The sequence below is a fragment of the Lolium rigidum genome, chromosome 6 (genome assembly GCF_022539505.1).
Source record: "Lolium rigidum isolate FL_2022 chromosome 6, APGP_CSIRO_Lrig_0.1, whole genome shotgun sequence".
Lineage (NCBI taxonomy): Eukaryota > Viridiplantae > Streptophyta > Magnoliopsida > Poales > Poaceae > Lolium > Lolium rigidum.
Window position 1 is genome coordinate 257,589,476 of NC_061513.1, and position 25,450 is coordinate 257,614,925.

A 25,450-nucleotide genomic window follows, 5' to 3' on the forward strand; every position below is an offset into this window, starting at 1 on the left:
GATTAATTGGGGCGGGAACCCCATTGCCGGCTCTTTTTGCAAAATTATTGGATAAGCGGATGAAGCCACTAGTCCATTGGTGAAAGCTGCCCAACAAGATTGAAAGATAAAACACCACATACTTCCTCATGAGCTATAAAACATTGACACAAATAAGGAGTAATAAAGTTTTGAATTGTTTGAAGGTAGCACATGAAGTATTTACTTGGAATGGCAGAAAATACCACATAGTAGGTAGGTATGGTGGACACAAATGGCATAGATTTTGGCTCAAGGTTTTGGATGCACGAGAAGCATTTCCTCTCAGTACAAGGCTTTGGCTAGCAAGGTTGTTTGAAGCAAACACAAGTATGAACAGGTACAGCAAAACTTACATAAGAACATATTGCAAGCATTATAAAACTCTACGCTTGTCTTCCTTGTTGCTCAAACACTTTTACCGAGAAAATATCTAGACCTTAGAGAGACCAATCATGCAAACCAATTTCAACAAGCTCTACGGTATTTCTCCACTAATAGGTTTAAACTACATGATGCAAGAGAAACATGATCTACTTGAGAGCTCAAAACAATTTCCATGTATCAAATTATCCAAGACAATATGAGGCATTTTCTGTTTCCAACCAAATAGCAATAAATGCAATAGCTTCCAACTTTTATCATTGAACATTAAAAGTAAAACGAAGAACACAAGTGTTCATATGAAAAAGCGGAGCGTGTCTCTCTCCCAAACAAGGATTGCTTGGATACGAATTTATTCAAACATAAACAAAAATAAAAATACACAGACGCTCCAAGTAAAGCACATAAGATGTGACCGAATAAAAATATAGTTTCAATAGAAGAACCTGATAAGTTGATGAAGAAGGGGATGCCTTGGGCATCCCCAAGCTTAGACAGCTTGAGTCTTCTTGAAATATGCGAGGGATGAACCACGGGGGCATCCCCAAGCTTAGACTTTTCACTCTTCTTGATCATATATCATCCTCCTCTCTTGACCCTTGAAAACTTCCTTCACACCAAACTTCTCATAAACTTCATTAGAGGGGTTAGTACTCAAAAAACTTTAATCCACCTTGGCCCTGTAGTGACACATTGCAAGAACTCAATAAAACATTGGCTACAGCTCTCCACGTCTAGAAAGCCTCACTTAAAGTCCACAAGAGACAATGCAAAAAACGAGACAGAATCTGTCAAAACAGAACAGATCGATAAACACGAATTTTTAAGAGGTACTTCCGTTGCTCAAATCAGAAAACTCAAAACTAATGAAAGTTGCGTACATATCCGAGGATCACTCACGTAAATTGGCAGATTTTTCTGAGTTACCTACAGAGAATCATACCCAGATTCGTGACAGCAAGAAATCTGTTTCTCACGAGAAATCCAAATCTAGCATCAACATTCTATTAGAGACTTCACTTGGCACAACATTGCAATAAAATAAAGATAAGGAGAGGTTGCTACAGTAGTAACAACTTCCAAAACAAAACAAAACAGTAGCAAAATAAACACATGGGTTATCTCCCAAGAAGTGCTTTCTTTATAGCCATTAAGATGGGCTCAGCAGTTTTAACGATGCACTCGCAAGAAATAAGAGTTGAAGCAAAAGAGAGCATCAAGAAGCAAATTCAAAACACATTTAAGTCTAACCCACTTCCTATGCATAGGAATCTTGTACACAAATAAATTCATGAAGAACAAAGTGACAAGCATAAGAACATAAAACAAGAGTAACTTCAAAATTTTAAGCATGCAGAGGGTGTTTTAGTGCCATGCAAATTTCTACAACCATATTTTCCTCTCTCATAATAGTTTTCAGTAGCTTCCTGAACAAACTCAACAACATAACTATCACATAAAGCATGTCTTTCATGATTCACAAACACATAATTTTTATCAAGCTCAAAATTAGTTGGATTAAAACTTTCAAACCCATTTTTATCAACAATATAACAACATGATTGATCAATCTTAAAAGATATGGGACTCATAGATAAAGTCAAGATCTCTCCAATCCCATTTTCATTAGTAGTACAATTAATATTATCAAGTAACATAGGACCATCATCTAGAGATTTATCATAAACATTTGCCAAGCAAAACTCTTTAGTACCATGCATTTCGACATCGAGGCACAAACAAAGCATTATCACAAAATTTATCAAAGTAGCATGGATTATCATAGAATAACAGTAGCATAATTATTCTCACAAGTTTTACTTATAGGGAATATTTCAAGAGAATCCACAGGAACATAACATTCATCCTCCTTTGGTAAGCATGGAGGACAATCAAATAGTGTAAGAGATAAAGAGTTACTCTCATTAGAAGGTTGGCATGGGTAGCTAATCCATTCTTCCTCCTTTTGTTCATCACTCTCCTCTTCTTTTTCATCCAATGAGCTTTCAGGTTCATCAATTTCATCCTCTTTTTCATCCAATGAGTTTTCAGGTTCATCAATTTCTTCTTCCACTGGTTCCTGCAAATTGTGAGTGCATTCTTGTGCATTAATGAGTCTCTCTTTATAATCAATGATATAAGGATTATCACTGTAGCTTTATATGCAAAAATTAAGGATAGAAGAGACATAATCTTTAAGGTCCTTACAAACAACACAAGTTTCATAATTTTTAGCAATGAAGGATTCGATCTCAGAAGCTCCCATAAACAAAACAAATTGTTCTACTTCTTCGAACCCAAAATGAATATAGCTATTCCAATTATAGTTCTTAATTAAAACTTCCTCACTAAAGCCACATTGAAATTTAAGATGTTTAGTGTCTGTTGGGAGCAACGAGTTTATATCATGGCGTTTAAGCAAGATTTTAGCAATTGTATTCAGTTTTTCTATCACAGACACTCATAACTTTTCCCGTTCTTGATTCTCTATAGTTATTATATAATTCAATAAGCTCCAAATAGGTTGTAGGTTCTCCCATAGCAACGAGTTTTTAATTTTTAGGTTTTTCAAATTTTTATGGATTTTTGGGTATATGAGAAAAGTAAAACAAAACAAAAACAAACTAGACAAAAGTAAACTAAGCAAAATAATACTAGACAGAAATAAACTAAACAAAAATAAACTAGACAAAAGTAAACTAAGCAAAACAAAATAAAATAAAATAAAAACAGAGAGAGAGGTAGAGTGTACTCCCTAGGTGAACTTATGAGTAGAGCTATGCCTCCCCGGCAACGGCGCCAGAAAATAGTCTTGATGACCCACAAGTATAGGGGATCGCAACAGTCTTCGCGGGAAGTAAAACCCAATTTATTGATTCGACACAAGGGGAGGTAAAGAATACTTATAAGCCTTAACAAGCTGAGTTGTCAATTCAGTTGCACACGGAAAAGCACTAGTAACGGGGGTGATGTGAAAGTAGCAGTGATATGAGAGCAGTAGTAACGTGATAACACAGCGGCGGTAATAGTAATATGAGAGCAATGGCACCAGAAAATAGTTGATACTACTTCCAATGACATGTAGAACGAGTATATGATGATGAAAGATGGATCGGGGTTCCCAGCTATCTACACTAGTGGTAACTCTCCAATAACAAGTGTTGGGTGAACAAATTACAGTTGGGCAATTGATAGGATTGAAATAGCATTAAGACAGAACATCAAGATCATTAATCATGTAGGCATGTTTTCCATATATAGTCATACGTGCTCGCAATGAGAAACTTGTACAACATCTTTTGTCCTACCAGCCGGTGGCGGCCGGGCCTCTAGGGAATCTCTTGGAAATTAAGGTACTCCTTTTAATAGAGCACCGGAGCAAAGCATTAACACTCCGTGAAAACATGTGATCCTCATATCTAAGCCTTCCCCTCCCAGTTGTCCCAATTTCTGTCACTTTGGGGCCTTTGGTTCCGGACATAGACATGTGCATACAACTTGTAGATATAATCTAAGCAATAAGTATAGAGCTTAAATCTAAGATCATGCCACTCGGGCCCTAGTGACAAGCATTAAGCATAACAAGATTGCAGCAACAATAACTTCACAAACTTTGTAGATAGACTAATCATAATGTAACAATCCATCGGATCCCAACAAACACAACACCGATTACATCAGATGAATCTCAATCATGTAAGGCAGCTCATGAGATCATTGTATTGAAGTACATGGGGGAGAGAATACCAACTAGCTACGGCTAGAACTCGTAGTCCATGGGGGAACTACTCACGGAGCATGATGGAGGCGGTGGCGTCGATGGAGATGGCTTCGGGGGCACTTCCCCGTCCGGCGAGTGCCGGAACGGAGACTCTGTCCCCGAAACGGAGTTTCGCGATGGTGGCGGCGCCCACGGAGTCTTTACGGAGTTTCGTCAATTGGTATCGCGTTTTTAGGTCGAAAGGACTTATATAGGCGAAGAGGCGGAGTCGGAGGGGCCACGGGGGCTCCTCACACTAGGCCGGCGCGGCCAGGGTGGAGCCCGTGCAGCCCACACGTGTGGGGCCCCCAGGGCACCCCTCTGGTCCCCCTCTGACTTTACGGAAGGTTCGGGAAAAATAAGATGTTGGGTCTTCGTTTCGTCGAATTCAGAGAATATTGCCCGAACAGCCTTTACGGAACCAAAAACAACGAGAAAACAGCAAGCTGGCCCTTCGGCATTTCGTTAATAGGTTAGTTCCGGAAAATTCATAAAAACATTATAAAGTGCAAGCAAAACATGTAAGTATTGTCATAAAACAAGCATGGAACATCAGAAATTATAGGTACGTTGGAGACGTATCAATTTATCAGCCATTTGCAAAGATATATCAGTCGGTATCAACTTATCTAAATAAAGTCTCTTATAAAGAGAGAGAGGCATAACACTAACACCCGCTCCCAAATCACATAGAGCAGTTCTAACATAATTATTCTTAATAGAACAAGGAATAGTCGGTATACCTAGGTCGCCAAGCTTCTTTGGAACCTTACCATTAAAAGAGTAATTAGCAAGCATAGTGGAAATCTCCTCATTAGGAATTTTCCTTTTGTTAGACACAATATCTTTCATATACTTTGAATAAGGAGGCAATTTAATAGCATCGAGTCAAAGGTATTTGCGAGAATAAAGGTTTCATCCAATCACAAAATTTATTATAGTGTTCTTCTTCCTTTGATTTTAGTTTCTTAGCAGGAAAAGGCATTTGCTTTTGGACCCAAGGTTCTCTTTCACTACCATGTTTCTTAGCAATAAAATCTTCTTTACTATACTTTTTATTTTTAGCATGCTTTTCAGGTTCTTCTTCAACCTCTTCTTTATCAGAAGCATCATTCTTGTCATCATCTTTATCATGTTCATTACCACTTTCAGTTTCAGCATCAGAAATAGAAATACTATTAGGATCATTAACAGGCTCAGAGGATTCTACAACAGTTTTATGTTTCTTTTTCTTTTTCTTTTTCTTAGATGGAGCACTAGTTTCAGTTCGTTGAGAATCTTGTTCAATTCTTTTGGGATGCCCTTCAGGATATAGAGGATCCTGGGTAGAAACACCGCCTCTAGTTGTTACTTCATAAGCATGTTTTTCTTTAGAATTATCTTTTAACAAGTCATTTTGCACTTTAGTGAGTTGATCAATTTGAGTTTGAACCATTTGAAAATGTTTAACAAGCATCTTAACATCATTGGAGGTTCTCTCCACAATACCATGCAATTCACCAATAGCTCGAGAATTTTCCATTAAATGATTCTCTACTCTCATATTAAAATTATTTTGCTTAACAATATAATTATCAAACTCATCTAAGCATTGAGCGGGAGGTTTTGAATACGGAATATCTTCTCTAGTAAAGCGTTCAAGAGAGTGTACCTCAATCATGGATGAAGGGGAGTGATCTTACATGAATCTTCAATGGGAGGTAAATTCTTCACATCTTCGGATTTAATACCCTTCTCTTTAAGAGATTTCTTGGCTTCCCTCATATCTTCATCATTTAATTTAATCATTCCCCTCTTCTTCAATATTGGTGTTGGGGTTGGTTCAGGTGTAGACCAATCATCATGATTCCGGCCTATTCTCGCCAATAATTCTTCGACGTCGTACGGAGTTCTTTTCCTGAAAACACATCCGAGCACAACTATCCGGGTATGCCCTAGACTCAATGGTTAGTCCACTATAAAATATATCAAGTAAATCATGCTTTTCCAAATCATGGTCGGGCCGAGCTCTAATAAGAGAGCAAAATCTAGCCCAAGCCTCAGGCAATTTCTCTCCATCTTCCTGGTCAAAATTATAAATTCTCTGCAAAGCAATATGTTGAGCACTAGCAGGAAAGTATTTCCGGAAGAAAACATCAAGCAATTCTTTTGGACTATTAATAGAATTAGGTGGCAAATTAGTGTACCAAGTTTTAGCATCATCCTTTAATGAGAAAGGGAAAATTTTAGCAACGAAATAAGTACGCTTCTTAACATCATCAGAAAACAAGCTACTAAGAGTAGATAGCTCGATCATGTGTTCTACAACACTTTCTTTTTCAGTACCACAAAAAGGTGTTTTCTCCACAATAGATATATGAGACAAATCAAGAGAATAATCGTAATCTTTATCCTTAATGTTTATAGGAGATGTGGCAAATTTAGGATCAGGAGACAGTTTATATCTAACAGTATGTTGTGCAAGCAACTTTTTAATTTTTCTTGCATCGGTAGTAGCATTGCATTTATCAATAAAATCATCATCAAGTTCTACATAATCCTCATCAAGATTATCACTAGAGTATTCAACAGACTCAGGTGAATTAACAGGTGTAGCAGCATTTTCATTAGGAGTTTCAGCATTTTCAATTTGTCTAGACCTAGCAATTGTAGCATCTAGAAAAGATCCTAATGAACCACTATCATCAAGCACAGCAGAAGCATCATCAATATTATAAGAATTTTCGGATCTAGCAGAAGTACCAGCATGTGAAGCATGTGGTGGTGAAACAAGTTTAACAATCACAGATGGTGAATCAAGAGCGACGGAGGTACTCAGAGTTGTACCTTTTCTTGTAGTGGATGGTAATATGGCGACTTTAGGATCGCGAGGTTTACCCATGATGGAGAATTTGCAGTGAACAATATCAATCCAAGTGAACTTCCAAATGAAGCTATGCTCCCCGGCAACGGCGCCAGAAAATAGTATTGATGACCCACAAGTATAGGGGATCGCAACAGTCTTCGCGGGAAGTAAAACCCAATTTATTGATTCGACACAAGGGGAGACAAAGAATACTTGAAAGCCTTAACAGCGGAGTTTTCAATTCAGATGCACCTGGAAACAGACTTGCTCGCAAGAGTTTATCGATAGTAACGAGTTTTATAGCAGTAGCAGTAGTGAAATAAGAGCAGCAGAGTAACAAAGACAGCAGTAGTGATTATAGTAAACAGCAGGATTAAAATACTGTAGGCACAGGAATGGATGAACGGGCGTTGCATGGATGAGAGAAACTCATGTAACAATCAAAGCAGGGCATCTATCTATTCTATTATATACTAAAAGCAAAATAAGGGTGTTTTTCGAAGCACCAGATTAATCCACATATGCTTAAAAAATATAAACCGATGATAATAATTTGAACGGCTGAGATTAAAAAATAATAGATGTTACGTACAATATTGTGCGTGTACCAAATATGTTTATGGCACGTAATGGATAGAAACGTTCTTTAGGAATTTAAGAGTACATCACATACGGAGCGGATCGGTTCCTTGCCAAATTTTGATGCTAAAATAATTAAATTTGATTCCTGGTCACGTACGACACAGATCTATCCGCTTACATGTAACAATAAAAATCTCATGGCACCAAGAGACGTGCCCAGCTGAATCTACAAAAATTGGTTACTACCGTTTTGCGCAAGATTCAGAAAAAAAAAACACAACACCAACACGTTTATAGTAAAAAAATAGTCCAACACGTTTCGTATATATATTGTCCAAATTTTCCTAACGCTAATTAAGTACACCACTCCAGCACTTCCCTAACTCAAATTGCCAGAACCATGAACGGACATGGAAAATAAACTTTTCCATGTATTACATGGAAACATGATTTTTTTCCAGAAATCTAGGGAAAAAACTCCGAAAATCAATAATTATCTACAAAACCACTTCCTATTTGCAGTGACACGGTTTTGATTTTCTCTATCTCTTTCCGTTCAGCTCATATTTATTATCTCTGTACGGCCGTATATGCATCTTTGAAATATTGGTCTAGATTAGTGGAACATGTTTTGTCTCCAGTTTTTATGTTAGATTTAACCGCGCTATCTTCGTATGTTAGAAAATTCGTAGACCATAGATACATGCTAGCTTCACCCATAAAAGAGCTAGCTAGGTGGAATCTGATGAAAAATGTATGGTACGATCTTAAGTATAAATTAATGAATATATCTATATGAAGTCGAGTATGATGTCTACCTATATGTATGTACGGTTATGTATACAAAATATAGTTGCGAGGAAACAAATTTTAGTTTACTGCAAAACTTGCAAACGAATACCCATGTTCCAAAAATATATTTTATACTCCCTCCGCTCCTAGATATAAGCCATAAAATTTCTGGAACGGAAATTAAAGAATGCACATTTAGAAAAAATTACTCCATATTTGGCTAGGTTTAACCCTAGGAAATTGGTGCGAGCTAATAGAGGACTTTGCATAAGATAAGAAAACCTAATCAAATTCATAAAAATATTGTCTATACAAGCGGAGCAACGCAATACACCTTATATTCTGGATTTTTCTGAAAAAAAACTATATAGCTTATATAGAGGAACAGAGGGAGTATGCTATTTTGTCGTATCCAAAAGCTGGAGACTTTGTGTCACTATAGCCAAATGACCTTAACGGATCAAATTCTATAGTTGAGTCTCAACTCAGACCGAAAATTTGCCGATGAAAAGTTTTGCCTTGAAGGGGTTTCTAAATTTTATAAAAAAATCATCATAGGTATATGAATCGGCTATTAATATAAATAAATATATAAATTAAGATCATTTTATTTTCTACTTATATTTATGTTTATTACTTCTAATTTAATATGAATATTCGTATACAAAACAATGCACCAATTAGGCCACAGAGTACACGTTGATATTCAAAATATACCATATATATATATTTTTTTAAAAGTTTCTTGTATTTTAAGCTGGTGTAGAAAACGATACAAAGAAAACTCCACGCAAAGCAGTAACATTTATCTTTAGTTAGTTGTCCTACATATTAACAAGTTATTTTTAATTAATTGCATCATGAACAAATTGCTTTTCTATTCTATTTATAAAATCATTATACATTAAAGATCATCCATATAACATATAGACATACTTTTCACATAAGCACTACAATTATGCCCTCGCATTGCGAGGGCCATCTTGCTAGTTTGCAGATAATAATAAAACGGTATCCAAGTACTAATCAATCAATAGGTATGTGTTCCATATTTAGTCGTACGTGCTCGCAATGAGAAACTTGCACAACATCTTTTGTCCTACCAGCCGGTGGCAGCCAGGCCTCTAGGGAATCTACTGGAAATTAAGGCACTCCTTTTAATAGAGCACCGGAGCAAAGCATTAACACTCCGTGAACACATGTGATCCTCATATCACCGCCTTCCCCTTCGGTTGTCCCAATTTCTGTCACTTTGGGGCCTCGGGTTCCGGACAGCAATACGTGTATACAACTTGCAGGTAAGATCATAAAGCAATGAATATCATAATGAATTGATAACATGTTCAGATCTGAGATCATGGCACTCGGGCCCTAGTGACAAGCATTAAGCATAACAAGTTGCAACAATATCATAAAAGTACCAATTACGGACACTAGGCACTATGCCCTAACAATCTTATGCTATTACATGACCAATCTCATCCAATCCCTACCATCCCCTTTGACCTACAGCGGGGGAATTACTCACACATGGATGGGGGAAACATGGCTGGTCGATGGAGAGGCGTCGGTGGTGATGATGGCGATGATCTCCTCCAATTCCCCGTCCCGGCGAGTGCCGAACGGAGTTTCTGGTCCCGAGACGGAGTTTCGCGACGGTGGCGGCGTCTCGGATGGTTTCACGGCGATTTCGACTTCCTCCCGTGCGTTTTTAGGTCGAAGGCAATAAGTAGTCCGAAGGAGGGCGTCGGGGGCCAGCCGAGGCCGCCACACACTAGGGCCGCGCGCCCCCCTCCTGGGCCGCGCCAGCCTAGTGTGTGGGGCCCTCGGGCCCCCACCTGGCTTGCCCTTCTGGCTCCGTCAATATTCTGGGAAAATAGGACCTTCCGCATAAATTCCGAGGATTTTCCTGAAAGTTGGATTTCTGCACAAAAACGAGACACCAGAGCAATTCTGCTGAAAACAGCGTTAGTCCGTGTTAGTTGCATCCAAAATACACAAATTAGAGGCAAAACAATAGCAAAAGTGTTCGGGAAAGTAGATACGTTTTGGACGTATCAAAAAGCCGTGTGCATCCTTTGCATGCAGAAGCTGGGGCGATATTTCCCCCATTTCGAAAAAAAAGACGAACGCGGCAGGAAAGGAACTCCATGAAGTTCTGTTCAACCTGTGAAGACTGACGGGCATAGTTTTCAGAATAAAATAAACCTTTTGAAGAAATGTTTATGATAACTTGCATTTGCCTATGACTTCCGGGTCTATGGCTGTAGCTAGTGCATGATACACCTATTTCCTAATATGAACTTGCTGGGTACGCTCGTACTTATTCCCTCCCATTTGAACCCCCTTCTTAGATCAAGGCACCGAAGGAGAAACTACCGTGGAACTCGAAGACAAAGGAGTCAACTGCAACAAGATGAAGAATCCAAGCAAAGAAGTCAATGAATTCAACTTCTGCAGCAACTAGAGTGAAAACTTAGACTAGTAATAGAAGGGAACCTTTCCCTAATCCTAGCACCGAAGTAGCTAGATTTCTATAGCAACCCAAGTAGCTCTTAAGCTTGAGTTAGCAATCAGCTAGACTACGAGTCGTTCTTCTGGAGCTTTATTTGAAGTTTTACCTCACTGTAAAGTAGGAGGCTATGTTGATCTTCTGTAAACAGTTTATGTATCCTTCTATAGACATGCCTTGGACTCGCATATGTTTCTGTTGTACCACTCAGAGGGATGTAATATGAGTGGAACGGTGTTTTACTTGTGTTATGTCGACGAATTGTGTACTACACCATGCAGTGGTACGCTGGGTCACCACACTTGATGACGATCACCACTTGATGTCATCCTCTCATGGGCTATATGAGATCTCACTTTTGACGCATGCCCATGGAAAGATACCTAACCCACATAGACAACACAAGGGCACATATATGATGGGTTGGTTCATAAAGCATAATTGACAAGGCTTACCATACCACATGATTTCACGTGGCACATTCTTCATGCTTCAGGTGTTGACCAAACTTGAATCTATTCTTCACTCTCTATATTGGTCAACCTTGTATCTTCTCATTCTCTATCATACTATCTTGAGGTGTATAAAGAATTCTTCATTTATTTGCATGCTCTAAATCTTAGTCAACCATAGCTCAACTTATGAGGCTATCATGACACCGACTTAGAGTCATATCTTGAATTCTTCACTCGGAATCAAGCACTCAAGATCTTGATCATTTATTGTTGAACACATAAGCTAGAGCATGGCTAATATTGAGTTCCATGTAAGAACTCCATCTTCATTTCTTCTTCGTGATCATATCACATATATGTCTTCAAATCGATGATCTTGATGCCAATACTCAAGGTATATCTCTATCTTCATGGCATCCATACTTGAATCCAACACATGAACTACAAGTAGTACCTATGGAATATTCCTTCATATAAACTCAATAAAAGCATTAGTCCATATGGGTTATCATTAATTACCAAAACCACACATAGGGGCAATGTACCCTTACAGAAGGCAACTCTTATTTTCTCATTTCTCTATGTTCCATCTTACAGTTATGATACATGTCATTTCTAAGAGATCTCTGTTAAGATCCATCTTTCCTTAGTAGAGGTAAGATAAGATTTGATTCCTTACCATTTCAATTAATGGAGACAAACAATTTTACTCCACCATATCGGTTTGTTATACCATCACATTGTTTAAAAGAAAGTTTAACCATAAATTTGGTCAAGAAAATATGGGTTAAATGTCACATTTTTTAAATTGGATTCATATTCTAAACATGTTTCTAATGTTATAATTTTTTATTATATATAGTTCATATTTTGTAGGCCAAATCTTTGATTAATTTTTCTTAAATGACATAAAGGTCTAATAAACCGATATAGAGGGTGTACCAGAGAAGCGGAGGCAGATTTAGTAAGGAGTTTATTCGGCATGACTCCTTCCAAAACACAAATGGTAACATACTTTATCCACAAGAAAAACATAGTAGCACTCTAACAATATATATACATCCAGTCAAAATATCAAAACTAGGATTTTTCTCACGTTCCAATTAATTGATGTGAATTGAAGCTTTCCATCCACAAGTTACATGGACTACGTCATAAAAGATTGAGAGAAATCTGTTCCTAGCTAAAGTTGTCTCACCCTACTTCAAAACTACAAACGAAACCAAGCTTTCCTTGCAATTGTTTCCAACCTCTCATATTTTAGGTGATATTTATATACAAATTTTGGACAAAATCAAACATGATCATTGAAAATTCATGATGCGTCTTCTAGTTCTTTCCCACATATATCCTATATTTTCTCCTATGAGGAACCGAAACAACACAATTGAAAAATCATGTATGTTTAAAAATTATAAGCACATGCCTTGCCATGGAACATCTATTATGTTTTCAGTTGCTTCATTTTATTTACTCCTTATAACTAATCGAATAATGGTTAGTGTTTTTCTGAAGTATTGCAATATGTAAGGTCTATATCCCAATGTCAGCACCACGGGTCTATGGCGTCCAGACCAACGTCACTAGAAGAACAACCCACAAAACCCTCCAGAAGCACTCGATTACCACCTACCATTGTGCTAGGTCATAGCGCCATTGGTTCATCTTCATTCATATGGAAAATGAAAGAAGGCATAGGTCAAAGGACACATCCTCCGAATGCAATATGCGGTGTTTCCCCTGGTACTGGTCATGCCGACTTACCCATCTTCGGCTGGCAATCACATGATATACGACATAGAGAATAACACAACTAGAAGGACAGTGCATACTATTCTCTAGAAGCTCTCCCTAGCACCCATCGTCCTCCCGTCTCACACCACGTAGCCACGTCTCGCGCCTAAACAAGATGGTGAGATGGGGAAACCTCTCCGATGTCACCTTGGGTAACGATAACTCTTATAATATTTTTTAAGAAATAGTATGTCAGTTTAGAACTTTATTAGACGAATTGAATGGGGAAATCCATGTCAAGCTTCCGGCACGAGTGGCGACCTATTGAGCTGAATTATGTCACCTATATACTCCTTCCATTTACAATTATATTGTGTTCTAGGTTTAGTCAAAGTCAAACTTTGTAAAGTTGATTATATACGTAGGAAAAAATTAACATCAACATAGTAAAATCAATAGTATTAGAATCGTCATAAACTATTTTTTATATTATATGTATTTGATATTATGGCTGTTAATTTTTTTCTATACTTTTGGTCAAACTTGATAAATTCTGAATTTAGCTCAACCCAGAACGCGAAGTAAATAAAAAACAGAGGAAGTATTCCGAAAAATGGCAACTTGATTATATATGTTGTATTCATAATTAATTGAAGATAAGTATCCGAAGTAGATTTAAAAAGATTAGAAGTACCATATGAACTACAGACCACTTACACGCACTATTGCGTTTGAGGTCACGTGGAAAAGAAAGAACTCCACATAAACATTTTGTGGGACACAAGGGTCAAACAAATATGCAGGGCCTTTCACAATAGTAGGTTCTTAGCACGGTATTATAGGTAAAATGCTTAAGAGACGATCCATTGTAAAGGTTATTTCTTATGCATTTATTTTATCTATGGTAATGTGCTAAAAGATATTCCATTGTGAAAATCCTAAGTACATGTACCCTTGGACCAACTGTCCAACTATGTGTACCAACTAAAGATAGCGGCTACAAAAGCTTGAAATAATAAATGTTAAGAGGAGCGTTTTGAGTGCAACCTTGTTACCGTTTCACCAACTACATACAACAAAAGTAAATGTCTGCACTCATTACTTCTCCATGTACATTAGTAGCTAGCTTTTCCAAAACACAACAAATATACATGGAAGTTGCAGATCTGAATCAGTCCTGTGAACTATTGTCACGTACGTGCAAGATCTGAATCACATGCGCGGGACGAGAGAGAATCTCCAACCAGGAAGCAAGGCACAAGATAAAAAGAAGAAAGCACTCGATCGATCGCGCATAGTCACATGCGCAGAAGGGCCAGGGCCAGGGCAGGAGGAGATGCGAGGACAAAATAGGAGATAGAGACGGATTGCGACTATTGCCTTCAAAAGAAGAAGAGAGAAACTAGCAATGCCCCTTACCCATAAAGTCGGATCCTTGTCGCCACCCGTAGGCTCGCCGACAGCAAGGTACCGGTGGCCCACGGCCCGCATGCATAGCATCAATACACTTGCACACAACTTGAACCAAATTGCTAAGTGTACCAACAGGAAACAGGTGCGTCAAAAAATACATACATCATCCATTTCTAAAAAAAGGTTCGCAACTTTTTTTACATATGGATGAATCTATAGTTAAAACATATCTATATAATATATACTTGGATATCTAAATAAAGTTGAACAGTTTTTGTAGGAACAGAGTGAGTACTCTATATACATGAGGAGATGGTATTCCATGGCTTTTGAAGTGGCGATCTTCGACATAGGTCAGTTTTCTGAAACTTCAACCATCTTTAATTGGGTAAGATTGATGCTTTGAACATGGATAAAGGGCATCTCTAGTGGCTCGACGCAAACAAACGTAAAGTGATCGTCTGCATTCACGTGGTCAAAATTTGGGTCTACCTCCAGCCCAACGGTCCGACGCTAATTGATCGGACTTTCCGTCAAGACACAATTCTAGCCAAAATATGGGCAACATATTCCTAACGGCGGACACGATGCGGTCAGATCGCGTGACCTACTCGGTCCTGCTCACCAGTGACATCGTAATCCAGCGTAACAAAATCACGCCTCTCCCCTTCTTTGCAGCCCTACAGCGCCGCCGCCACCCGCTACCCCTTTGTCGTAGTAGACAAGCTCTATCGGGCCACAATTCACCGGAGTCGACACTCGGTGTTGGGTAGGTAGAGCCCTTTGTAGCGGCCCAGGAAAATCCCCATATTAGATTTGTTTGTTCCTTTTTTTTTGTGTGTGCATGATCATGCATATGTCACCTTTCATATTTTGCCAAAACCCAAAAAAAAATATTTTAATAAACTCTATCTTACTTATTCTTGTATGGTTTTATAAAAACCCCTCTGAAAACTCTTTTCTTATTTACCAAAAACCTAAAACTAATTAAAAGTATTTGTAATATTTTGGCAAACTAATTGAAATATGGTTTATAAATGTTTTTTTTTACAACTGCCGTTTCTTTTTGTTCTCTCTTCCTCTCTATTCTTTTCTCTTCTTTCTTTGTTTTCCTGTATCCGCTGATGAGCAAATTCAGAGGAGTACGTTCATTTCCTTAGCCTTATTTTGATCTGCCTTCTTTTCCTGGCCCAACAACATCACCACGTGAGATGTTGTTTTCTTCCTCCTTCTCACGAAGAGAGCGTGAGTTCTCTGGTTCATGTCAGCTGCGTGCTTGCCGTGCCGCACCTGCTCTCCCTTCTCCTTTTAATCCCCTTCCTTGAGCCAGAGAAACCCTAGCCTCTCTGTTCCCTCGCGCCGCCACTGCTTCCCACTCTGTTCTTCCCCTTTCCCCGAAGCAGAGAAGAAGAGACAGAAAATTCAGTTAAAAGTTCAGAGAAAACCACCGTGATCTTCCGCCAGACTCGACGTCGTCCTGCCGCTCCGGCCATCCCCGGCGCCGCTGACCCCTCCTCAGATTCCTGGTGATCTCCTCTTCCTCTTAGACAACTCCTTCCCTATCTCCCTATAAATCTCCCTGCCGACGATGACCGTCGTTTTTCTACTTAATTAGGACCTCGTCGCCGGCGTCCATCTGGTGGTGCTCTGCCTCCGCCGCCGCCTCTGTTCCCTCTGTTCGGTTCGCTGCAGTCAGGCGCTTCTCCTGCGCCAAGTCCCTCGTCCTGCGTCTCGTCGTCCCGATGTTTTCTTGCTCGACCGCGACGGCCTCCGCCCTTCACTGAAGCTCATCATCCTCTGCATCTGTGAGGTCCCAATTCGCGGCCTTCGTCTACATCATTTACATCCGCGTCTGTACCTTGTTAACAACACGCAGTAAGCCAATTGGTTATGTTCCTTGCAGATCCATCAGCACGCCCTTGGTCTGCATCAAAAACAACGTGCACCTGCATTCATCAACATCCAAGCAGAAGTACACTCGGTTCGTTCCTTTGCCTGCTGAAACTGAATATGAGGTCGAGTTCAAGTTCAGGCTTAAGAAAAGCCAACCTTTTATTCTTCACCTGCCACTAACTTGTGGGGCAGATTTCATGTTTTCTTTTCAGCATTCTACATACACAAACACAATTCCATTGTTCCACTTGCTAGCTATGCACCACGTCAAACGATTCAGCAGGTTACCTGCTTGCTTGTCCAGCTAAAAAACCTCACCTCTATCTAGTCAAAACGAATGGTATCCTGTTTCACTTTTGCTGTCTTTAAAAGGCTTTGTGCCTAGTTTTAAACATCACCAAAACCAATCCTTTGTGGTGTCCCTTGGTCACATCTCAGCAGAGCACGGCTCAAATCACCAGGAGAGGCACACCTTTCTCCCTTCGTTGTATCTGTTCAGTTTCACTTAACATCTGATCTTTTCGTCAGTTAAAATTCAGATGACTGGGCAGTCACTTTGCACTGTCTGTTCGGTTTCAATAAACCAGCTGTAAGCTCACTTGGCTAGCCACTCGACCCACCCTCAGCAGATCCCAGGATCAGTTTCCAATCCGTTCAAACAAATAAGCTGTTTTGTTGACAAATACGTCCCAGCACCATCTAGCGACACAGGCTATCCCACCATTCCAGTCAAGATCCCTTCTGTCTATTCCTTTCTTTATTTTGCTATACAAATCTGTTACTACTATTTGAATACTGACTCAAATGCAAATATTTTGTATATGAACTTTGATCAGAAAAATACAAGGGATTTGAATATGACATCCATATGCTTGTTTGCATGTCGCATCATATCGTGTCATGATAGTTTGCATCGCACCTAATAACTAAAGTGCGGAGTATTTGGGAATTACCGGCTACGGTTCCCCGCTCCGTTTAATTTTGAAGTAGCGCACCCATGCCATGTCTTTGCCATGCTAACCAACATTTAATTTGCAGGGTAGATAAACAACTCGAACCTAATAATTGTTTGTCCGGGGTTCCGATTCCGATTAATATGGATAAGTTGCATCGCCGCATCATGTTTGCCATGCCATGCATACCATATCTTTAGCATGCCGATTCTTCTTCCGTAGTTGTAAGATTTGCATCCGTTGCTTGTTCCAGCATTTGCTTCTTCCCGGATAGGATCGCGAAGTGGTGCGATGAGATACGACAAGTTCTCCGGATGTTCCTCGGCAGCTTTAACAGGCAAGCTTTTCCCCTATACTCCTGCCCCTGCAGAAGTCGCTCACCTATTTTATTTTGCCTTCTCCCTCATGCTAGACTTAAGTTGCGTTCTTGTCACGTGTCCCTTCCACTTGTTACCTCAAGCAGCCTATATTGCCTCCACCAACCACCTACAACTATTGTTTGGTTTCGAGTCTGTCTTGCGAGTCGTAGTGCATGCTAGTACTTTTTATATCTCGTTACCGTTACCGCTACCTTATTGGGTTATCTGTTGGGGATCATGACACATGCTACATGTTTATATATGTTGAGGGTATCATGGTTACTTGTTAATAGTTGTTAGCGGAGACATCGGTGGGTCAGTTGCTCGTTTTATGACGGCTCACTTGTGTTTCCTTAAAACCTAGGACCCCGAGTTCTTGTTATCTGTTCCGAGACTGAGCGCTCTAACCACACGTGGGTATGCTTATGGGTCTCCCCTTGACCACTGCCGGAATCTACAGCTTTGTCCAGTGGCCACAACTAGTTTGCAATGTTTTACCATTTGTTGTTTGCGTGCATGCCGACTTCGTTACTTCTTTATTTTTGGGAAGCCCCCGGGTGCCTTGTATCCCTTGTTTACGGTATGCACGTATAGGATGCGGAGCCGCTGCGAAGTGGTTTATCGCCCCGAGTGTGTGTTTAAACCACCTAGTACGCCGGCGCAATGACTAGGTCCGCTTCGGAGATACGGCCGGACTTCGATTCGGGTTCAACTTGGTTAGGTGGCTTCCTGGACATTGTTGTCGTGAAGGAGAGTGCGAGCCGTGATATCCACTCGTCGTAAGTGGCTCGAGCGGTGCGTGTGGGTACATTTGGGCAACCCCTGCAGGGTGTACATCTTATCGATAAGCCGTGTCCGCGGTTATGGACGACTTGGAGCTGTATGACTCGACCATAGATAACTTACACTTGTTGTTTCAATACTAATAACTTGCGTAGTAAGTTAGCACAACTTAAATAAAACCTGGGTAAAACTTGTCAACCGTGTGAGTGCCCTTCTAATTACTTCCTTGCGAGGGGGGAACACATCGGTTGTGTTATGTTTGCAGAGAATAGAACTATTAGTTTATGCGCTCTCTCACCTTCTCTGTTTAGACGAATGTTGTAGAGTGTCTCTATAGGTTTTTAGTGCTTGCGCGCTGCCGCTTAACCCCACCATATTGCCTATGACGTTCCTCTTGCGTCCTCTAAGTCCCCTGCGTGCCTCAAGTACAAAGGACGACTGGTTGACGAATGCTTATACGTCTTGAAGTCTTGTTAAGTACGAACCCGTACTTATTGCTGCTTCTACGGGACATAACCGGGCAGGTATGAAGATCGGTACGATGAAGGACGACGCTAGCAAGGTTACCCTTCCGGCTTGGCCTGGGCAGGGTTATGGACGCCACTGATTATCTTCAGGACTCTTAGTCCAAATTTGTATCTTGTCCGTACTCGGACATATTTGATCTTCTGTATGATTTGGATCTTTGTATGTATCTATTTGTATCTTGACTCGTTGGAGTCGTTGTTGTAATATATATGTATCTTGTGGGCTATATTGTAATCATGTTGTAATGTTACCGCTCGTGATTGATTCCACCCGCATCGCGTGCATGCTTCGGCGTGTACGAGGCGCTTGGTGGTGCGTCTCCTAAAATCGATATCGTGCGGATTTCGGCGGGTTCGCTGGGATCCTCATGGTACCGGTTTTGGGGCGTCACAAGTTGGTATCAGAGCATCAGGTTGACGGTACCCCACTAGTCCAGCCTTTAGGATAACCTTGCCAACGGACGTTGATTTTAGAGAGTCCAAACTATTTTCTGAAAATTCGTTGGATAGTTCTGATTAGCTCTGATTTTTCTCCTTACCTCTATTCTTTCTCATCTTACCTTTGCGATGTTTGAATCTTCTCTTATCTGCTTCTCTGAGTCATAGGTCTCTACGCGGGTTGGACGATCTATGCCTTTATCCTATTAGGTCCGATCTTCGGAGGATCTCAACAGAAGCGCATCATCAACAGCGGAACAACAACTTCTTGTTGGTGGTGTCGCCGTTCAACATGGAGAAAGAATTCTTGTTAGTGGTGTCGAGAAGATCAACACCTCGAGAGAAGAAGGTTCCACGCCAAGGTCGGATGTTTGTTAACATGGTACAAGAAGATCCGATAGTTTAACCAACTCCCCCTTAGGTTGACGTGGAATCTCGGGGCGAGATTCCTTGTTAGTGGTGTCGATTGTAGCGGCCCAGGAAAATCCCCATATTAGATTTGTTTGTTCCTTTTTTTTTGTGTGTGCATGATCATGCATATGTCACCTTTCATATTTTGCCAAAACCCAAAAAAAAATATTTTAATAAACTCTATCTTACTTATTCTTGTATGGTTTTATAAAAACCCCTCTGAAAACTCTTTTCTTATTTACCAAAAACCTAAAACTAATTAAAAGTATTTGTAATATTTTGGCAAACTAATTGAAATATGGTTTATAAATGTTTTTTTTTACAACTGCCGTTTCTTTTTGTTCTCTCTTCCTCTCTATTCTTTTCTCTTCTTTCTTTGTTTTCCTGTATCCGCTGATGAGCAAATTCAGAGGAGTACGTTCATTTCCTTAGCCTTATTTTGATCTGCCTTCTTTTCCTGGCCCAACAACATCACCACGTGAGATGTTGTTTTCTTCCTCCTTCTCACGAAGAGAGCGTGAGTTCTCTGGTTCATGTCAGCTGCGTGCTTGCCGTGCCGCACCTGCTCTCCCTTCTCCTTTTAATCCCCTTCCTTGAGCCAGAGAAACCCTAGCCTCTCTGTTCCCTCGCGCCGCCACTGCTTCCCACTCTGTTCTTCCCCTTTCCCCGAAGCAGAGAAGAAGAGACAGAAAATTCAGTTAAAAGTTCAGAGAAAACCACCGTGATCTTCCGCCAGACTCGACGTCGTCCTGCCGCTCCGGCCATCCCCGGCGCCGCTGACCCCTCCTCAGATTCCTGGTGATCTCCTCTTCCTCTTAGACAACTCCTTCCCTATCTCCCTATAAATCTCCCTGCCGACGATGACCGTCGTTTTTCTACTTAATTAGGACCTCGTCGCCGGCGTCCATCTGGTGGTGCTCTGCCTCCGCCGCCGCCTCTGTTCCCTCTGTTCGGTTCGCTGCAGTCAGGCGCTTCTCCTGCGCCAAGTCCCTCGTCCTGCGTCTCGTCGTCCCGATGTTTTCTTGCTCGACCGCGACGGCCTCCGCCCTTCACTGAAGCTCATCATCCTCTGCATCTGTGAGGTCCCAATTCGCGGCCTTCGTCTACATCATTTACATCCGCGTCTGTACCTTGTTAACAACACGCAGTAAGCCAATTGGTTATGTTCCTTGCAGATCCATCAGCACGCCCTTGGTCTGCATCAAAAACAACGTGCACCTGCATTCATCAACATCCAAGCAGAAGTACACTCGGTTCGTTCCTTTGCCTGCTGAAACTGAATATGAGGTCGAGTTCAAGTTCAGGCTTAAGAAAAGCCAACCTTTTATTCTTCACCTGCCACTAACTTGTGGGGCAGATTTCATGTTTTCTTTTCAGCATTCTACATACACAAACACAATTCCATTGTTCCACTTGCTAGCTATGCACCACGTCAAACGATTCAGCAGGTTACCTGCTTGCTTGTCCAGCTAAAAAACCTCACCTCTATCTAGTCAAAACGAATGGTATCCTGTTTCACTTTTGCTGTCTTTAAAAGGCTTTGTGCCTAGTTTTAAACATCACCAAAACCAATCCTTTGTGGTGTCCCTTGGTCACATCTCAGCAGAGCACGGCTCAAATCACCAGGAGAGGCACACCTTTCTCCCTTCGTTGTATCTGTTCAGTTTCACTTAACATCTGATCTTTTCGTCAGTTAAAATTCAGATGACTGGGCAGTCACTTTGCACTGTCTGTTCGGTTTCAATAAACCAGCTGTAAGCTCACTTGGCTAGCCACTCGACCCACCCTCAGCAGATCCCAGGATCAGTTTCCAATCCGTTCAAACAAATAAGCTGTTTTGTTGACAAATACGTCCCAGCACCATCTAGCGACACAGGCTATCCCACCATTCCAGTCAAGATCCCTTCTGTCTATTCCTTTCTTTATTTTGCTATACAAATCTGTTACTACTATTTGAATACTGACTCAAATGCAAATATTTTGTATATGAACTTTGATCAGAAAAATACAAGGGATTTGAATATGACATCCATATGCTTGTTTGCATGTCGCATCATATCGTGTCATGATAGTTTGCATCGCACCTAATAACTAAAGTGCGGAGTATTTGGGAATTACCGGATACGGTTACCCGCTCCGTTTAATTTTGAAGTAGCTCACTCATGCCATGTCTTTGCCATGCTAATCAACATTTAATTTGCGGGGTAGAAAAATAACTTAAACCTAATAATTATTTGTCCGGGGTTCCGACTCCGATTAATATGGATAAATTGCATCGCCGCATCATGTTTGCCATCCATGCATACCATATCTTTAGCATGCCGATTCTTCTTCCGTAGTTGTAAGATTTGCATCCGTTGCTTGTTCCAGCATTTGCTTCTTCCCGGATAGGATCGCGAAGTGGTGCGATGAGATACGACAAGTTCTCCGGATGTTCCTCGGCAGCTTTAACGAGCAAGCTTTTCCCTATACTCCCGCCCTCGCGTAAGTCGCTCACCTATTTTATTTTGCCTTCTCCCTCATGCTAGACTTAAGTTGCGTTCTTGTCACGTGTCCCTTCCACTTGTTACCTCAAGCAGCCTATATTGCCTCCACCAACCACCTACAACTATTGTTTGGTTTCGAGTCTGTCTTGCGAGTCGTAGTGCATGCTAGTACTTTTTATATCTCGTTACCGTTACCGCTACCTTATTGGGTTATACTGTTGGGGATCATGACACATGCTACATGTTTATATATGTTGAGGGTATCATGGTTACTTGTTAATAGTTGTTAGCGGAGACATCGGTGGGTCAGTTGCTCGTTTTATGACGGCTCACTTGTGTTTCCTTAAAACCTAGGACCCCGAGTTCTTGTTATCTGTTCCGAGACTGAGCGCTCTAACCACACGTGGGTATGCTTATGGGTCTCCCCTTGACCACTCGCTCGGAATCTACAGCTTTGTCCAGTGGCCACAACTAGTTTGCAATGTTTTACCATTTGTTGTTTGCGTGCATGCCAGCCTGTTACTTCTTTATTTTTGGGAAGCCCCTGGGTGCCTTGTATCCCTTGTTTCTGGTATGCACGTATAGGATGCGGAGCCGCTGCGAAGTGGTTTATCGCCCCAGTGTGTGTTTAAACCACCTAGTACGCTCGGCGCAACGGCTAGGTCCGCTTCGGAGATACGACGGACTTCGATTCGGGTTCAACTTGGTTAGGTGGCTTCCTGGACATTGTTGTCGTGAAGGAGAGTGCGAGCCGTGATATCCACTCGTCGTAAGTGGCTCGAGCGGTGCGTGTGGGTACATTTGGGCAACCCCTGCAGGGGTGTACATCTTATCGATAAGCCGTGTCCGCGGTTATGGACGACTTGGAGCTGTATGACTCGACCATAGATAACTTACACTTGTTGTTTCAATACTAATAACTTGCGTAGTAAGTTAGCACAACTTAAATAAAACCTTGGGTAAAACTTGTCAACCGTGTGAGTGCCCTTCTAATTACTTCCTTGCGAGGGGGGAACACATCGGTTGTGTTATGTTTGCAGAGAATAGAACTATTAGTTTATGCGCTCTCTCACCTTCTCTGTTTAGACGAATGTTGTAGAGTGTCTCTATAGGTTTTTAGTGCTTGCGCGCTGCCGCTTAACCCCACCATATTGCCTATGACGTTCCTCTTGCGTCCTCTAAGTCCCCTGCGTGCCTCAAGTACAAAGGACGACCGGTTGACGAATGCTTATACGTCTTGAAGTCTTGTTAAGTACGAACCCGTACTTATTGCCGCTTCTACGGGACATAACCGGGCAGGTATGAAGATCGGTACGATGAAGGACGACGCTAGCAAGGTTACCCTTCCGGCTTGGCTCGGGCGGTGGTTATGGACGCCACTGATTATCTTCAGGACTCTTAGTCCAAATTTGTATCTTGTCCGTACTCGGACATATTTGATCTTCTGTATGATTTGGATCTTTGTATGTATCTATTTGTATCTTGACTCGTTGGAGTCGTTGTTGTAATATATATGTATCTTGTGGGCTATATTGTAATCATGTTGTAATGTTACCGCTCGTGATTGATTCCACCCGCATCGCGTGCATGCTTCGGCGTGTACGAGGCGCTTGGTGGTGCGTCTCCTAAAATCGATATCGTGCGGATTTCGGCGGGTTCGCTGGGATCCTCATGGTACCGGTTTTGGGGCGTCACACCCTTGCCCACATCGCTCGCGTCCTTGTTGGTAACCCATCTACTCGGAGACCCCACCGGCCTCGACACACATGACATGTTCAGTTAACAGAGCGGTACAATACCAACGAACTATACGGCGAATTAACGACCAATTGCGACAACTATGTTGGCCATTTATCCATTGTTGCTGCCCCGCAGATGGACCTTAGGAAATCATTCGGGATGGTCCGCAGGGAAGTCGTGGACACCTTGTCCGACGAGGAGTCCGATGAGACGTCGCAGCTCATGGTTACCGCGGCCTCCCTCATCTACGAGCACAATGCCAGACAGATGTCGGTGTACCGGGGCTCGACAAGGGGACGCTAGGCCAACATCAAGCGCAACCGAGGTGGATGGCCACAACCGGCCCTATAAAGACTAGTTCCACCTCACTGATTCGGTGTACAAGGAAGTCATGTTCCGATGCAGGCCCAATGCCACTGATAAGATAGGCTTCACCTCTTACCAAAAGTGTTTCATGGCTATTCACATCCTTTCGTACGGAGTGCCTTGTGATATCCTCGACGAGTACCAACGAATGAGTGAAAGCACCTTCCCTGAATCCCTGTACAAGTTTTGTCGAGCCGTGATTGTTGTGTTCGGTAAACTTTATTTGAGAGAGATAACATGACACAACTTGAGGAAGGAACATGTGAGGAGTTTCTACATATAGACGTTGAAGCCCCTAACAGCCATATTTTGAAACGCATGCAGTTAAATTCGATTGATCACATATGTGCATTTGCAGGTCGCGAAGAGAATGAGGAGTAGTCAATCTCATCTCATTTTATTTGTTAATTATGAACTCTGCTCTTTCATTTTACATGCATGGCAATGCATGCAAACTTGGTTATTTATTTGGATGTAATAAGTTGCTTAAACATTACACTGAAACATTACCAATTTGGGGAGAAAACGGTGAGAAATAATCTAAAAATGGCCAGGCTGGAAAGAATTACGTCGGGCCGCTGGAGCTACATGAGTCAAACGATCAAATCGTGACTGAGCAGCCAATTTCATGTCCACGACTTAACCCAAATAGACACACACGATCAATGTTTGTGACCGAAATACATCGGGTCGCTGAAGATGACCTAAGAACATATCTAGTAGCTCAGGCAAAAAACTTTAGAGGTTAGGTTTCATTTAATAAGGTTTGATCAGCTCATGTTCTGTTTCTGAAGTGATCTGAACATATGTTGCACGTCATAATAACCACATCGTTCACATGCATACGTATCCTCCTATACTCCCTCCTGGTCGGTTAAAACAAACTTTTACAATTAATTTGATTAACAAAATATAAATTATATATCTCATAGCTTGTACCATTAGATTTATATTTAAAAAGGTTTCTGATGATATAAATTTTTGTGGCATATATCTTAT

General features: G+C 41.1%; 2 long non-coding RNA genes across 6 annotated transcripts; both read left to right on the plus strand.

Moving 5' to 3' along the window:
* The first annotated feature begins 15,341 nt into the window (after positions 1 to 15,341).
* On the plus strand, positions 15,342 to 17,644 carry LOC124667126. Of its 3 annotated transcripts, XR_006991159.1 has the most exons (4): positions 15,342 to 16,021; positions 16,111 to 16,305; positions 16,399 to 16,476; positions 17,595 to 17,644. It is a non-coding gene; the product is annotated as an uncharacterized LOC124667126 (long non-coding RNA). The 3 variants fall into 3 exon arrangements; XR_006991160.1 differs by having other exon boundaries at positions 15,342 to 16,305; positions 16,399 to 16,510; XR_006991158.1 differs by having other exon boundaries at positions 15,342 to 16,305.
* Positions 17,645 to 19,881: 2,237 nt separating this feature from the next.
* LOC124667256 lies at positions 19,882 to 22,279 on the plus strand. 3 transcript variants are annotated; one of them, XR_006991205.1, is made up of 4 exons: positions 19,883 to 20,657; positions 20,747 to 20,941; positions 21,035 to 21,112; positions 22,230 to 22,279. It is a non-coding gene; the product is annotated as an uncharacterized LOC124667256 (long non-coding RNA). The 3 variants fall into 3 exon arrangements; XR_006991206.1 differs by having other exon boundaries at positions 19,882 to 20,941; positions 21,035 to 21,146; XR_006991204.1 differs by having other exon boundaries at positions 19,890 to 20,941.
* Positions 22,280 to 25,450: the final 3,171 nt, after the last annotated feature.